The sequence below is a fragment of the Pristiophorus japonicus genome, chromosome 2 (assembly GCF_044704955.1).
Source record: "Pristiophorus japonicus isolate sPriJap1 chromosome 2, sPriJap1.hap1, whole genome shotgun sequence".
NCBI lineage: Eukaryota > Metazoa > Chordata > Chondrichthyes > Pristiophoridae > Pristiophorus > Pristiophorus japonicus.
In genome coordinates this window covers 208,985,336-209,001,017 of record NC_091978.1, presented here as the reverse complement: position 1 = coordinate 209,001,017, position 15,682 = coordinate 208,985,336, and the positions used below count along the sequence as shown (strand labels likewise).

Genomic DNA, 15,682 nt, shown 5'->3' with positions numbered 1-15,682 from the left:
TGATTCCCTTCTTAGCCGGAATCATAACGCTCCGATTATACATATATCCTCTTCTTAAGGTGCAGAAGCCCTCTTCCACATTCCTTATTCCGGGGTTAGTCGTTGTCATCATACGCATAGCCAAACATCTAATCAAAGCAAACAAACAGTATAATGCTACTATTACAGCAAATACAAATATAATTCCATGTATCAATGAGCTGCCCACGGAGCCTAGCCATCCTGTGGCCCAGCCCCACAGTGTGGTAGCTGGGGATTGTATCAGCTGTTCTATCTCTTTTTTGATATGGTCTGCTAGGTTGGTGATATCCTCGGAACAATCCGGGATATTCATGCAACACTCGGTGCCGATCAAGGCACATGTCCCCCCCTCTCTGCCAGGATAAAGTCTAAGGCCATTCGGTTTTGTAAGACCACTGTGCGAATGGCCACCATTTCGGTGTTTATTTTAAGTAGGGCTCCCGCGGCGTCATTAGCCACCTTTTCCAGGACGGATGCCATGTTAATGGACACCCTTGCTAATTTACTAGTTCCATACCAAGGAACCAGAATGGCGAAGAACATTTCAGTCTCCGTAATCGCCCGTTTACTCCTTTGTGGAGAAAACAACTCTGGAAGGGAAGTGGAGTGGCGAATGTGGGGTATCACATAACCCAAATAACAAGATCCTGTCCAGTTCTGTGGCAGCCAGGAATAAGCCCTGTGGTCGCAAATAAAGTAGGTACCGTTGTATGGGGAATAACGGCCAACTCCTATCATTACCCATCCTTTTGTAAAGTTCTGGCCCGGGGTGATCTTATTTGGGAAATGCAAGAAGCTCTGCATGCTTCCTTTCATCATATTCACGTTTTGCCTACAGGTACTATTCCCCATTCCTTGCCCTCTGGTTTGGTTTCTGATCAGACATACCGACCCTTGTGGCCTTCCTTTCCCTGATGTGTTAGTGAGGGCCAAGAACGGTGGCTTTAGGGTCTGGTTATAATTGGGCTGATACCTCCCCAAAAAGGTGTTCAACCCATAACCCGCCGAACGCCATTCGGCCTTTGGTAATTCTGCGTCTTCCCCCAAACTATTGGTCCTGTTCCCGTTCGTACGGTTCTGGTTAAAAAACCATTCCACCATCTCAGATTCGTTGAGGGGAACCGGTCTCAAAGGAATTCCTCCCTTTAAATGGGTAGGTACCTGCGCACATACCCAACAACTGGAGATGTTGGCTTCCTTAGCATAGCTATATGCCATGTACATAAAAGTATTTACATGTAGCTCCATGTTACACAGAGGTAGGGTCAGACCCACGAGTACAATCAGTCCAAACATTTTGTTAAGTTCAAAAGTTCAGTTCTTTTAGTCTGTTTCCGATTCGGGTGCCCGTTTAACGTGCGAGGCATGGATCCACGCCTTCTTCCCTTAGATTTTAACCGCCGATCGGGTCGTCAGTAATACTTGGTATGGTCCTTCCCACTTGGCTCCCAGCGGTTCTTTGTGTATTTTCTTTACGTATACCCAAACTCCTGGGACGATATCGTGTCCTCCCTCCGGGGGTTCCCCCCCCAAGCCGCTTTTACCTGTTGGGAAGCCGAACTGAGAGCATTTAAATTCTGGCAATATTCCAACAATGTGTCACTCATCAGGCAACAGTCTGCTTTTCGCAGATTGATGGTCCCCGGGAGAGACATTGGTCTCCCGGTGATCACCTGTAGGGGAGGACGAAAACCCCCTCATTTTACCCAGAAGGAAAAGAGCTGTGGGATCTATCTGTGCTGCAATGTGAATTGAAACCGAGACGGTTTGACCTTGGCAGAGCAGTGATTGGACGGGGGAGGACACCGGAGAGCCAATGGTGGGACAGAGTCAGCCCGAAGCATGGGGCTTTCAAGCCAATGGGAGAGCACTTGCTCGAAAACTGTGGGACTGACTCATCGCCATTATCGGGCTATTATCTTCCCCATGTTTACACTATGGAGGAAAATTATGCAGACCTTCAGAAAACTAGGGAACCCAAAACAAACCAAGGGCCTACACAATGGCTACAGGAGGCCAACCCAATCAACCCCTACTCAAACCTTGAGTAGGTTAGAGAAAACTGAATTGGAGGGAAATTATGCAGACCTTCAGAAAACTAGGGAACCCAAAACAACCCAAGGGCCTACACAATGGCTACAGGAGGCCAACGCAATCAACACCTACTCAAACCTTGAGTAGGTTATCAGTGGAAAAAACCCGCAATAATCTAAAACTGCTCCATTTTTCAAAATCACAAAGCCCACCAATGGGAAGGATCGATTTCAGCACGAGAGGCGGACTGGATAATCTGGCTATAAAAAGGGGTTTCTGATGCAGTGTGTGTGTGCTTCTCTGCTCTCGTGATCCAACAACCAGCAAGCCTCTCGACACTGAAGGAAAACCAGTGTCCGAAGACACCGAAGATAGAAGAAACAAACCACCAGACTGCAAAAGGCACAGTAGTGAGTATAACCTCTGGTCCCCAGAACTCCCAACTCAGTTAGGCCAGGAAAGGTGGGAGGTTGGGCATTGTACTGCTAAACTTGTGTAAAGATTTTCGTTGTGTCCGTTTAGTGGGATTTAGGGGGATTGTTTTGTTGGTGTATTGCTGTTTGTTGAGATACACCTTGTCAAATAAATTGGAAGCCTAAGTTCCTCTTGGAATCACCTAGTCTCAGTCCTATTGTATTACATCTCCTGATCGTAAGTCTTATGTCAGATCAGTGTAAGGAAAGCTAGGAGCGCCTCGAAAACGCTCAGCTATGTGTCACAGGCTAGGGAAGAAGGGGTTAGGAGTGTTTGACACTCACAGGTGCCTCACAGGCTAGGCATAAGCTGTGGGGACGCACGAGTCTCAAAACCCCCTCCATAAGCTGTGGACACAGTCTCTCCAGGGATGCTCTTGCAGCACTCAGGGTACCTCACAGGCCAGGCATAAGCTGTGAGGACAGAAGCCCAGAGAGAGACACCCAAGGCGCAACATCACTCCCCGAGAACCCCTTACACACCTCAAAAGGACTTAAGCCTGTGGTTCGGTTTGGGGTGGCCCTGTTGCTACACAAGACCATTGGGATTGCTTGAGGCCACGGGATCCCCTCTTTGTGGTATTTGGCCAGTCGTTGTTTCAAAGTTCGATTCATACGCTCCACCTGGCCTGACGACTGTGGGTGATAAGGGCAATGTAGATTCCATGTGATGTTGAGCAATCTGCAGACCTCTCGGCACACAGCTCCAGTAAAATGGGTCCCCTGATCAGAGTCAATACTTGCGGGGACTCCCCATCTAGGTATATAGTCTTTACACAGCACCTTAGCTGTTTGCATGGAAGTGCTCCTTCGGGTGGGTACAGCTTCCACCCACCTAGAGAATCGATCCACAATCACGAAGACGTCCATATACCCCTGACATGGGGGCAATGAGATGTAATCTACTTGTAAATCTCGGAAAGGCCCTGCCGGGACCAGAGGTCGGAGAATGGGCATTGTAGAGGAGGGCCCGGGGTTATTTTTCTGGCAAGTGACGCATCTGTCCATCGTGGCTTGAGCGTGTTTCCTAAAACCCCGGCCCCACCAACTCTTCTGGAATCGAGCCGTCATTTGTTGGGGGGCTAAGTGTCCCCAGGAGTGTATTTGTTTGGCCAAAAAGGGCATTAGCGCTTGTAGTGTCAATGGTTTTCCTGTCTTAGGCTGCCTCCACATTCCATCCGCCCATAGCATTATCCCTTCACTTATCCATTCCCACTTTTCCGTCCGGAGACAGTCCTCCTGCATTTTTGCCAGGTCCTGTGTCAGCGTTCGGGTCCCCAGTTGACATACAAGGGTGCCCTTCTCTGGTTCCACTAAGGCGGCTTCCTGAGCTGCCTGGTCGGCCCGTGCATTCCCTTTAGCCTCACCTATATTCTCCTTCGTATGGGCCTTGCATTTCAGGATAGATACCTCCTCTGGCAGTAATGCTTCAAGTAGGTCGCGGACTTCTGCCCCATTCCATATTGGGGTTCCTGCTGTAGTCAAGAATCCTCTCTTCTGCCATAACTGGCCGAAATCATGTGCCACCCCAAAAGCGTACCTGGAATACGTGTATATATTAGCTGTTTGTCCCTCGGCTACCCTGCAGGCTTCGGCCAGCGCTCTCAATTCGGCCTGCTGAGCGGGGGTTCCAGCGGGTAAACCCCCCCTTCTTTACTACCTCGTGCAGCGTCGTGACTGCCCAGCCTGCCTTCCGGATTCCATGCTCCACAGATGAGGATCCGTCCGTAAATAGGATCAAGTCCGGATTGGGTAATGGCTCTTTGGCAGCCGCAGCGGCTCCTTCTGCTTCTTCTAACGTGCCCTCACAGTCGTGCTGGTCTTCATACCCTTCTTCAGGCAGGAGGAGCATGGTGGCCGGATTAACCGGGCTAGCTCGTACAATATGCAGGTTTGGAGCTTCCAGGATGTTGTCCATCTGGTCCATCAGGCTGAGGTCACCTGGGTGACCCGGTTCATGGATAGCATAGCATGTACTGTATGGGGACACTTGATGATCAGTTTCTGGTCTAAGACTAATCCCGCCATTACCATTACTGCTCGGCATGTAGCTTCCATGGCTCTCACCCTTCAGTTTAGTTATCTCTTTCCCTTTCTTCTCTATTTTCGAATTTTTCTTGGTCACTTGTTCCCCAAGTGCCTTGATTTGATCTTTAGAAGCTTTCAAATCCCGATCGAATTGGGACTGGGTCATGATTTCTTTTCTCTGTCGAACTTGGCTCATGACGGCTAGGGACCAGCAGGTCCTTTCTTTATCTTTCATGCAGGGTCCACTGACCCTTAGAGGTTCCGTATTTCTGTTCAATTTCGGCACGTGTCTTTCGTAAATCAAACTGCTATGCGATGTATTTCCTAAGACTTTTTAACACTTCCCCATCCGTGACCTCCGGTGGGGCCAGCCCTCCTTTTTCGGTCGTGGGAAGGTTTTTGCTTCTGCCTTCAGCCATTGTGCCGATGTAGAACCCTTAGTTTCGATGGGTGCGAGACATAGACCTTAAGTCCGGGACAGGACCTTATGTTCTGTCGAGTGGAGAGCTCTCTGTTACGGGGGTCTCAACCCTAATACTACCCACAGACGGATCTTTTAAAGATCGCGTGAATGATGCCTGCTGCGAAAGACTTCGGACGAGGACTTTATTTAAGAGGTGTCCTTACCCTTGTGCCGACGTGGGTCCTAGGGTCTCCCAGCGGCTGACATTCAGCAATCCTGCGCGACTACGCCAGAATGTAGGGTCTCTTATATTCTTAGCAGTTGATGAGACTTGAGTCCGGTGGTATCCAGGCACACTTTATTGGTTCAATTACATTCAGTTACATCTTGCAGTTACTAAGAATAAAGCGCACTCTACTGCGTGTTACAGCTTCAGTTATAGTCGTGAACGTGGGGTCTTCCCATTCCCCGATTGGCCCCCCTGCTGTTACTGGGGTCAGTTTGTCGACTCCGGACTGGCCGCTGGTTATGACCCAGCTGTCCACTGCAGATAGCAATCACCTTGGTCATGATGTGATTACCACATCATGCCCCTCCCTCTGCTGTTCACTGTTTCGCAGCATGTTCCTGTTATCTGGTTGGAACAGCGCTTAACCCTGTGACTGTGCCTTGGCCCCAACCACGCTGCAACCTTTTCCATTGTTAATGAGCACATACACAGCACACAGCTACTCTATAATTATAAATTAATCAGGCCCCAGTTAATCAGGTCCCACAGATGGGAAACAAATACTGGCTTGCCAGTGATGCCCAAGAACAAATAAAACAATAATTGGAACCCAGCAGCTTTTGCACTAAAGTTAACTGAGCTATTTTAAATCATACGTACTTTGTTGGCACCAAAGTAATTTGATACAAGTGCCCCTTTTTGTTGCTAGGTCAAAATCCTGGAACTTACTACTTGTTGGCATGTGGGAGCACCTTCATCACACAGACTGCAACGGTTCAAGAGGTGGCTCACCATCATCTTCTCAAGTGCAATTAAGGATGGGCAATAAATGCTTGCCTTGGCAGCGACGCCCACATCCCAAGATTTTTTTTTATCACACATAAATGCAGACAAGCTATTGAGATGTACACTATCTACCATATGTGACAGTGAAAGCAGACACAAGGACACAGGAATCGAAACTTGTAGCCCAGGAATGTCAGCTGAAATGTGTCGCTTGAATCTCTTTTAGAAGGCATATTAGCTTGAACCACCAGCTGTTTGCTTCCAGATTGATAAACCCTGAGAGTTTGATTATCTGTCACTGTTGTAGCACATGATAAAGAAAACCATAATGAAGGGTGAACATCAAACAGAATGCAAATGTCCTATTACCCAGATTATTGTGCTATATTTGGATTATAGGGCTGCATATATGCCAACTGCTTATGGCAAGAAAAAAAAACAGAATCCTTGTGTAAAAGGTTTAAAATCGCTCCATAAATGATAAAAAAATGTATATTGCAATTTCAGAGGGGATGCTGGATGTAATTGCCCCAAGGAACCATGTCATTAATGAACTGTATAACAGTGATACCTTGTTCTACAGCTGAGCATGAGTAACGCTTTAGCCATATGAACATAATTACCATCGCAATATGCTTTTTGTTCCTAATCAGACATGAGTCTTCCCTGATGTTCATGTACCTTCATTGGCCTCCATTCTGCATATGGAATCCAGGGCTATGTGTGAAAACTTGGGTTCGATCGCACAGATCTGCAGATGATACCAGATATCAAAAAGTACATCCATAGTCCCCTGCGAATATTCCTCTGAACTCACTCAGTGAACTGGAATTTGCTCTTTAGATAATGTTTTCTCATGACATCATGCAGGTTCATGTACACATGATCGTACAATATAATAATCCACAATATATATTTTTTAATTACCTCTACTTACACTTCCTGTCTAGAAAGCTCTACTCCCTGTTTTCATACTTGGGCTGGACTTTACGGCAGGTTTGCGACCGGCTTTTTGCCGCGATTTGACCATCCGCGGTGAAAACTCGGTCGGCGGGATCCTCGGGTACCTCTTTGCGGCGGCGCTTTCAAGTACCGCCAAGGAGAAGGGCGCTGACGTGAAACGATGTGCAACGCCACGGATTGCGTTACTGTCATACTTTAGGCACTCTCCGCCATGCCCAGAATAGCGACAGGTCAAACCTGCAGTGCAGCCCTGCCAGCAGCGGTAAGTATGAAAACCTGCACAAAAAGTAAATGAAAGTTTTTATTTTTAAATTATTTTTCAGCGATTTAGTAGGTAAGGGTTTTGTGAATGTTTTTTGCAATTTTTTTTTCCCCCTCCCATGGCCTCTCTCACAGCGCTACTGGCCCCGGACTAAGGTTGCTGAAACTCGCTGTTTGCGCCACGAATCATCATGCAATGCCGACTTTACTGATGCTCGTAAAGTCCGAAAGTTAGGCCCAAAAACAGTAGCGCAGCGAAAACGGTAATTTTGGTGTAAAACTACCGTTTTCACCGAATACCGAAAATCCAGCCTTGTGTCAACATTTTCTATCATAAATTCTTATATCCACATTTATGATGGAAACTGCCTATGTAAACTTGTCACTGCGTAATTATACCTTCCTATCAGTGGTTATGCTCTAGTGCCTCAGTTTGGACTTTTTCCCAGATCCTCAGCCTGTCCTGCAGAGAACTTCTTTGCTCCAAACTGTTCCACTTCTCTACCTCCCAAATTGCCATAAGCTTTGCTATTTGACTTTAAATTATATCAAATCAAAGTTTTAAATAAAAATTACAGAATGTATGATTTTAAAGTGGGACAGAATTATGTACGTGCGTTGATGTCTCATTGATGGACCTTGAAATGAAGTGAGGTTAGAGGATGGGGTAATTGGACCAGGGTGGAGTAATGTAATATTTTTAACAAGATATCTCTCTACAGTGATGAGTTTACATAGGCAGTTTCCTTCATAAATGTGGTCAGAAACATATATAATGGGAATAGATAGCATAAAAGTGTCTCATCAGGAAGCAAGGTTATGTAGATATGAATTGCATCGAGGCATGAGATTTTTTTTCACAAGATATAACTATATGTCATAAACATACATCGATCTGAAAATTGAAGCAAAATACATTAGGACCGTACAAATTGTTTGAGAACTGATCATGGTAACATTGATTGTGTAGTTAAGTGTTAAGTATATGAGGCTCAATGTTAATCCTGTCACCTAATAGGTATAATACCTTTCAGTTTCTTTCCCTTGTTTTTCTCTTCTTGATGCCCATATACTGCTGACACATGCTGACATGCTTTCACCTTCAAGGAAAGTAGGACCATCTGTGAAATTATTTTTTCTGTGTCTTCTACCAAATCTTAGAAAAGCACATATTTGGAATTTTCCTATATCTAACAACAATTATTCTCATAGGTTCTCCAAGTGTGATTTTCAATTTGTAGATAGTTTTGTGCTGTGGATTCGTTTTCATTATGAACTAGATTGAGACTGCCCAAAATAATTTCAGATATGACCCTTACAGCCAGTTGAGAGAGGAGACTTTCAACCCATCTGTGCTGGATTCAAGCCCAATCCCTTGAGGTGAAAGGATATAGTGCTAACCTAGTGCAACATCTAGTCTGACTAAGCCTCTTGTTCCAAAAATATATGTATTAATAACTATAACCAATTACAATGTCACTCACGTGCAGCATAAATTTATCCTAATCTTTAAAAATGTGCAATTTGGAGGGATTGCAGTATCAAGATATTGTGAATTTTCTCTCTTGAATTATTCCCCCTTTCTGTGATATCATTTTGCTGGATTCCACCAATGAAGTATGATACACAAACAAAAATACTGTTTCAGTCGCAGCCTTGGTTCAGTGGCAGGACTCAGTAGTTAAACTGAGCTCTGACTGCTCTCTCAGGTTGGTGTAAAAGTTCCAATAGCATTATTCAAAGAATAATAGGGGAGTTGTCCTGGTATCCTAGCTAATATATAGTCTTCAACTAGTATCATTAAAATAGGTCATCTGTTCAATTATCTCATCGCTATTTGTGGAACCTTGCTGTGCATAAATTTGCTGTTGCATTTCCCTATAATACAACAATGACTACACTTCTAAAGTACTTAATTGGTTGTAATGCACTTTGGTGAGGTCATGAAAGGTACTAAATATGTACAAGTTCTGTCAAATACTTTGGGAACGGAAAAGGTTATAGGAAGTAATAACAAAATACCTGTTAAAAATAAAGCACGAGTGATGAAAAATAAGAACATATTAATTTTCCTGTATAGCAATGTAGAAGGGAGTGGGTCTAATTGGACACTCTTTCAAAGGGCCTGCACAGGCACAGTGGGTCGAATGGCTTCCTTATGTGCTGTATGATTCTATGATGACAGACTGACTGAGCACTTGGACAAGTATGAGCTGTCAACAAAAATCAGCATGGATTTCGGAAGGGTAGGTCATGTCTGGCTAATCTAGTTGAATTTTTTGAGGAGGTCATTAGCATGATGGATAGGGGAGTGTCTATGGATGTTGTCTATATGGACTTCCAAAGACACTTGATAAGATTGCGCAAAGATTATTAAAATAAATGAAAGTGCACGGAATTGGATGTAACTTTGTGACATGGGTTGGTAACTGGTTGGGAGAGAAGAGATAGAGAGTAGGCAGATAGGTAATGTACTCTAATTGACAGGATGTGACAAAACATATTCCCCAGGCATCTGTACTGGGGGTCTTAGCTTTTCACCATATATATCAAGCACTTCAGGAAGGATATATTGGCTTTGGAGGGGTTACAGCACTGATTCACCAAAATGATACTGGGGCTTAAAAGGTTAAATTTAGGAGTTAAGGTTGCATAAACTTGGCTTGTATACCCTTGAGTTTAGGTAGATGAGATGTTATCTGGTAGGGGTGTTTAAATTGAAAAATGGATTGGCGGCAGAATCCAGAACAAGGGGGCACAATCTTAAAATTAAAGCTAAGCCATTCAGGAGTGAAATAAAAGAGCACTTTTTTACACAAAGGGTAGTGGAAATCTGGAATTCTTCCCCAGAAGGATGTGATGCTGGGTCAATTGAATTTTTCAAGATTGCTATTAGATAAGGGTATCAAGAGGTAATGATTCCCCCAGGATCTGATTAAATGAAGGAATAGGCTCAAGAGGCTGAAAGGCCCACTCTGTCTCCTATGCAGATATTGCTGGGATGTAAAAACAAGTCACTTACTGAGTTAAATGTAACAACTAGGGCAATCTACAGTATTACATCTGATGAATGAGCATGCGATAAATCACACGATCTAAACTATTAGCATTGTTTCAACTGCAATAGTTTCTCACACAGTATTTTGTTAACGATATTGAAGATATTTTTGAGATGCAAGCTGAAGCAAACAATGTATTTATTTTAAGATTAGCAATTTGCTTTCAACAGCAAGATCTATAACACAAATAGCAAATGAAATGAAATCATGAATAAACTGTACAGAGTCAGACAGCCTGAATTAATGATGGAAGTGCGATGATGTGACTGTGTGAATTTGTTCCTATACTTCTCACATACAATGAAAGTATTCAATACAAATTATTCCTACCAGTGGTACTGTGTATCCATAGAGACCAGATTATTTTAGTAAGAGCAATATCTTCAAAACATAAGAAATATGCTTAGCCTTGATTTAACTTTTGAAAACCACAGCAGAAAATAACAGCAACATAAAATATTTCCAAAACGGTAAATTTGAATAAATTCAACTAACTTGCTGATGGTAAGATAGAAATTTCGTGGACCCATTTGAGATGGTGAATGTGTGGTGCAGCAGGTCTTCCACCCATTGCTTTGTACCGTTGCTGACCCCATCTCAAATCCTCGGGGCAGGGACATTTGCATAATTGATGCGGACACCTGTGCCTGCAGTGCGGGCATCAGCCCCATGAAAGCGGCACATCTTGTAGCACTACCCTGCCACTCTGATAAGGAGAGCCTGAGGTCCAAAGAGAAAGGATTGCAAAATGTCTACCTATTCCCTCAAGGAACATGGGAGCTGTTCTTCAACAACAATTAATCTCTCTGGGATTGGCTAATGGTGGACTAATCACAAAGTTTAGAAAAGGATCTACACTTGGTCTCAGCTGGGACTATATGGGTGCTTTCGGCAGAATTCCCTGGGAAGCCCAGGGATGCATCAGATATGCCCCAACTTGCGCTGCAACATAACAGGGTTAGGCAGAAGAATCACTCGCCCCTGCGGTGTAATTTGCTGTGGAATTTTAGAGGGGCAGAAATCGGGCAGACCCAGATTATGCTGAAAATTACAACCTCTCCCCACCAGAATTACGGCACAATTATAACCCCAGATGGTGCAACTTCGGGGCTCTAATTTCTCATTGTTATTTCAAATTCTTACATGGGAAAAACATTCTGACAGAGTAAACGTGTTCATTTTATTGTGAGAAAATATGTACCGTTCAACTTCAGAGGGAAAATAAAATATAATACTTCAAATTAAAAATTTGCTTTCAATTTGTGAAATAAATGTTGATAATTAATTTGAAGTTTACAGACATCACAGACCAACCCCCTAATGGCACAGGAGAGTGTAATTTTATACAGGACAGCATTGCTAGCTCATTTGGTGAAAATTAAGCTGCAGCTGTTCAGCTATGTGAAAGATGTCAACCAACCTCATATGCATATTGTCTGTGGATGCACTGGTGATCATTTTCCAACAGTCTATCGACTCTGGATCAGTTCCTATGGACTGGAGGGTAGCTAATGTAACACCACTTTTTAAAAAAGAAGGGAGAGAGAAAACGGGGAATCATAGGCCGGTTAGCCTGACATCAGTAGTGGGAAAATGTTGGAATCAATTATTAAAGATGAAATAACAGCACATTTGGAAAGCAATGACAGGATTGGTCCAAGTCAGCATGGATTTATGAAAGGGAAATCATGCTTGACAAATTTTGAGGATGTAACTAGTAGATTGGACATGGGAGAACCAATAGATGTGGTGTATTTGGACTTTCAAAAGGCTTTTGACAAGGTCCCACACAAGAGATTGGTGTGCAAAATTAAAGCACATGGTATTGGGGTTAATGTACTGACGTGGATAGAGAACTGGTTGGCAGACAGGAAGCAAAGAGTCGGGATAAATGGGTCCTTTTCAGAATGGCAGGCAGTGACTAGAGAGGTGCCGCAGGGCTCAGTGCTGGGACCCCAGCTATTTACAATATACATCAATGATTTAGATGAAGGAATTGAGAGTAATATCTCCAAGTTTGCAGATGACACTAAGCTGGGTGGTGGTGTGAGCTGTGAGGAGAATGCTAAGAGGTTGCAGGGTGACTTGGACAGGTTAGGTGAGTGGGCAAATGCATGGCAGATGCAGTATAATGTGGATAAATGTGAGGTTATCCATTTTGGTGGCAAAAACACGAAGGCAGAATATTATTTGAATGGCAGCAGATTAGGAAAAGGGGAGTTGCAACGAGACCTGGGTATCATGGTACATCAGTCATTGAAGGTTAGCATGCAGGTGCAGCAAACGGTGAAGAAGGCAAATGGCATGTTGGCCTTCATAGCTAGGGGATTTGAGTATAGGAGCAGGGAGGTCTTGCTGCAACTGTACAGGACCTTGGTGAGGCCTCACCTGGAATATTGTGTTCAGTTTTGGTCTCCTAATCTGAAGAAGGACATTCTTGCTATTGAGGCAGTGCAGCGAAGGTTCAACAGACTGATTCCCGGGATGGCAGGATTGACATATGAGGAGAGACTGGATCAACTGGGCCTGTATTCACTGGAGTTTAGAAGAATGAGAGGAGATCTCAGAGAAACATATAAAATAAACTGACGGGCCTGGACAAGTTAGATGCAGGATGAATGTTCCCGATGATGGGGGAGTCCAGAACTAGGGATCACAGTCTAAGGATAAGGGGTAAGCCATTTAGGACCGAGATGAGGAGAAACATCTTCACCCAGAGAGTTGTTAACCTGTGGAATTTTCTTCTGCAGAGAGTTGTTGATGCCAGTTCATTAGATGTATTCAAGAGGGAGTTGGATATGGCCCTTACGGCTGAAGGGATCAAGGGGTATGGAGAAAAAGCAGGAAAGGGGTACTGAGGTGAATGATCAACCATGATCTTATTGAATGGTGGTGCAGGCTCGAAGGGCCTACTCCTTCACCTATTTTCTATGTTTCTCTGTTTCTATGTGACTACCCAACTCGAAATGAATGACATGTGCATATGTTTACAAAAGCAAAGCCTTTGGGCAAATCTATTGGTACACAGTAAATGAATGTAACTAGAATCCTAATTTTTTGCCTAGCTGGACTCAACTTTATTTCCTTGATGAAAGAAGGAAAAAAAGAAAATAATTTATAATGCTTTTCACAATCTCAGCACATCCCAATGCACTTTACAGCTAACAAAGTCCTTTTGAAGTATTGTCACTGTTGTCACAGAATCATAAAATAATACAGCACAGAGGAAGACCATATGGTCCATCGTGCCTGTGTCAGCTTTTTGGTAGAGCTATCCAATTAATCCCACTCCCCTGCTCTTTTCCCCATAGCCCTTAATTTATTTCCCTTCAATTATTTATCATATTCTCTTTGGAATTATTGAATCTGCTTCCACCACCCTTCCAGATCACAACAACTCACTGTGTAAAAAAATGTTCCTCATGTCACCTCTGTTTCTTTTGCCAATCAAAAAGGGGCTAGACCTTCGGCACATCATCGCCCATTTATCGCTCATATAAGAGCTGAAAAGTGGAAACTAGCGATCATAGCCCATTTATCGCCGGCCCAACTTTTGGAACTGCTGAATGAGCTGCATCACCCGGCCTATTTAAAAAAAAAATGACGCCACCCTCGTGCAAGGCTGAGAATAGCGTTCATAATGGAAACTTGCGCCCGATTATGGCCCAGATTATCGCCGAGCGCTACTTTCAGCATTTTGCCCACAATTCTCCTAAATGATCGCTGGCCCAAAAATAGACTAAAAAAAAGCTGCAATAACTCGGAACTACTCAGCACTATGGGGAGGATCTGTAGTAAATCTCCTCTGCACCCTCTCCAAGACCTTGACTGTGGATATGTGAAAATGTATAAGCAATAAAGACAGTGAAGTGAACTGGATATATGAAAATGTATAAACAATGGAAAATAACTAAAAGAATGTCAGACTGCAAATATTACAACATCAGCACAATTAGCAGACTTGCAAGGTCTCAGTTACTAGTCACGCCAGTAAAATTGTAACATTTAGAAGCAATGCCTGAGAAAGTTCTTTGAGCAAAGTGTGAGAAAGTTCTTGAGTAAAAACAGCTCATATAGATGTCGGCTCATGAGTGGACAAAGGAAAGGAGGGATCAAAAGGGATAGGCTGAACTAGGATGTCACTCTAATTGTATCTCGTTATCTTGTACCAAAAATGTATAACTGTGTGCCTTCACAATGTAACGTCACTTTGTCCGTAGGAAGTGAATGCAAACTATCACAGTGCATTCCTTCTGTCTGATAAAGTCCTCGATCGAGACTTGCTTTGAAATAAAAGCTTGCTTTGTTTAAGGCAGAAACGGTATTCGTTTCAGTAATTTTGCTGAACCAGATTGAGGGAAAAGAATCCACATTCAACATGACATCCTTCCTAAAGTGTGGAGCCCAGAATTGAACACAATACTGAAGCCTAACCAATGTTTTATAAAGGTTCAGCATAACCTCCTTGCTTTTGTACTCTATTCCTCTATTAATAAAGCCAAGAATCCCATATACTTTTTTTTAAACAACCTTCTCAACTTGTTCTGCCTCCAGTATGTAGGAAAAGAGGCAGCCAATTTGCACATAGCAAGGTCCCACAAATAGCAATGAAATAATGTCCAGATAATCTGTTTTAGTGATGCTGATTGGGAGATAAATATTGGCCAGGACACCGGGAAGAACTCCCCTGCGTGTTCTATAATAGCATGTTTTTAATTATTTGATATATTAGACCTACACAATGATGTCTATTTATAGTTAGTAGCTCTCACAACATGTAGTTGCAGTAAAGTTATGTCTGTTTGCTCCCTTGACGCCCCCTCCCGTCCTAGCTTCTGACCACCTTGCCTCCCCTCCTCAGCCCCATTGCCAGCATTATCTGGATCAACCATATCAATAGCATAGCTACAAGAGCAGGGCAGGTGTAGGGTACTCCTGACCTGACCCCTCAAAGCCCTTCAACTATCTACAAGGCTCATCGATAGTTCAACGGATTACTCACCACTTGTCTGGATGGGCACAATTGCAACAACACTTAAGAAGTTTGTCATCATCCAGGACAAACCAATTTGTTTGATTGGCAGCTCTGCCACTGGACTTAATATTCACCCCTTTTTCCCCTAAAGTCCCGCATGATATTGTTAAGTTGTAATAATGTTCCTACCTGTCTCACCATTCCCGATTTAGAGCAGTCCAATCAGACTTGCACTTTGCACAAAGCATTTAGACAGGTCAACATTACTCTGAATGACTGACTACAGCTTTCTTTGTATCTTCATCCTCCTCAAACTCCTCTTTTTTTTTTACTTCAACATCATCAGGGCTTTACAGTAATGAAATTGTGAAACTCAACTGGAGTCTCATGCCCAGAATGCAGATCAGAGAATTGGGTGTGCAGGTCAACACACACATTTTCAGTACTCCC

The 15,682-nt window shown here is 43.6% G+C and overlaps 1 protein-coding gene across 3 annotated transcripts in view; it reads right to left on the bottom strand.

Moving 5' to 3' along the window:
- Positions 1 to 15,682, bottom strand: part of LOC139243617 (protein FAM184B-like) — a 418,508-nt gene that overhangs the window by 158,283 nt on the left and 244,543 nt on the right. The gene's annotated exons all lie outside the window — the stretch shown is intronic.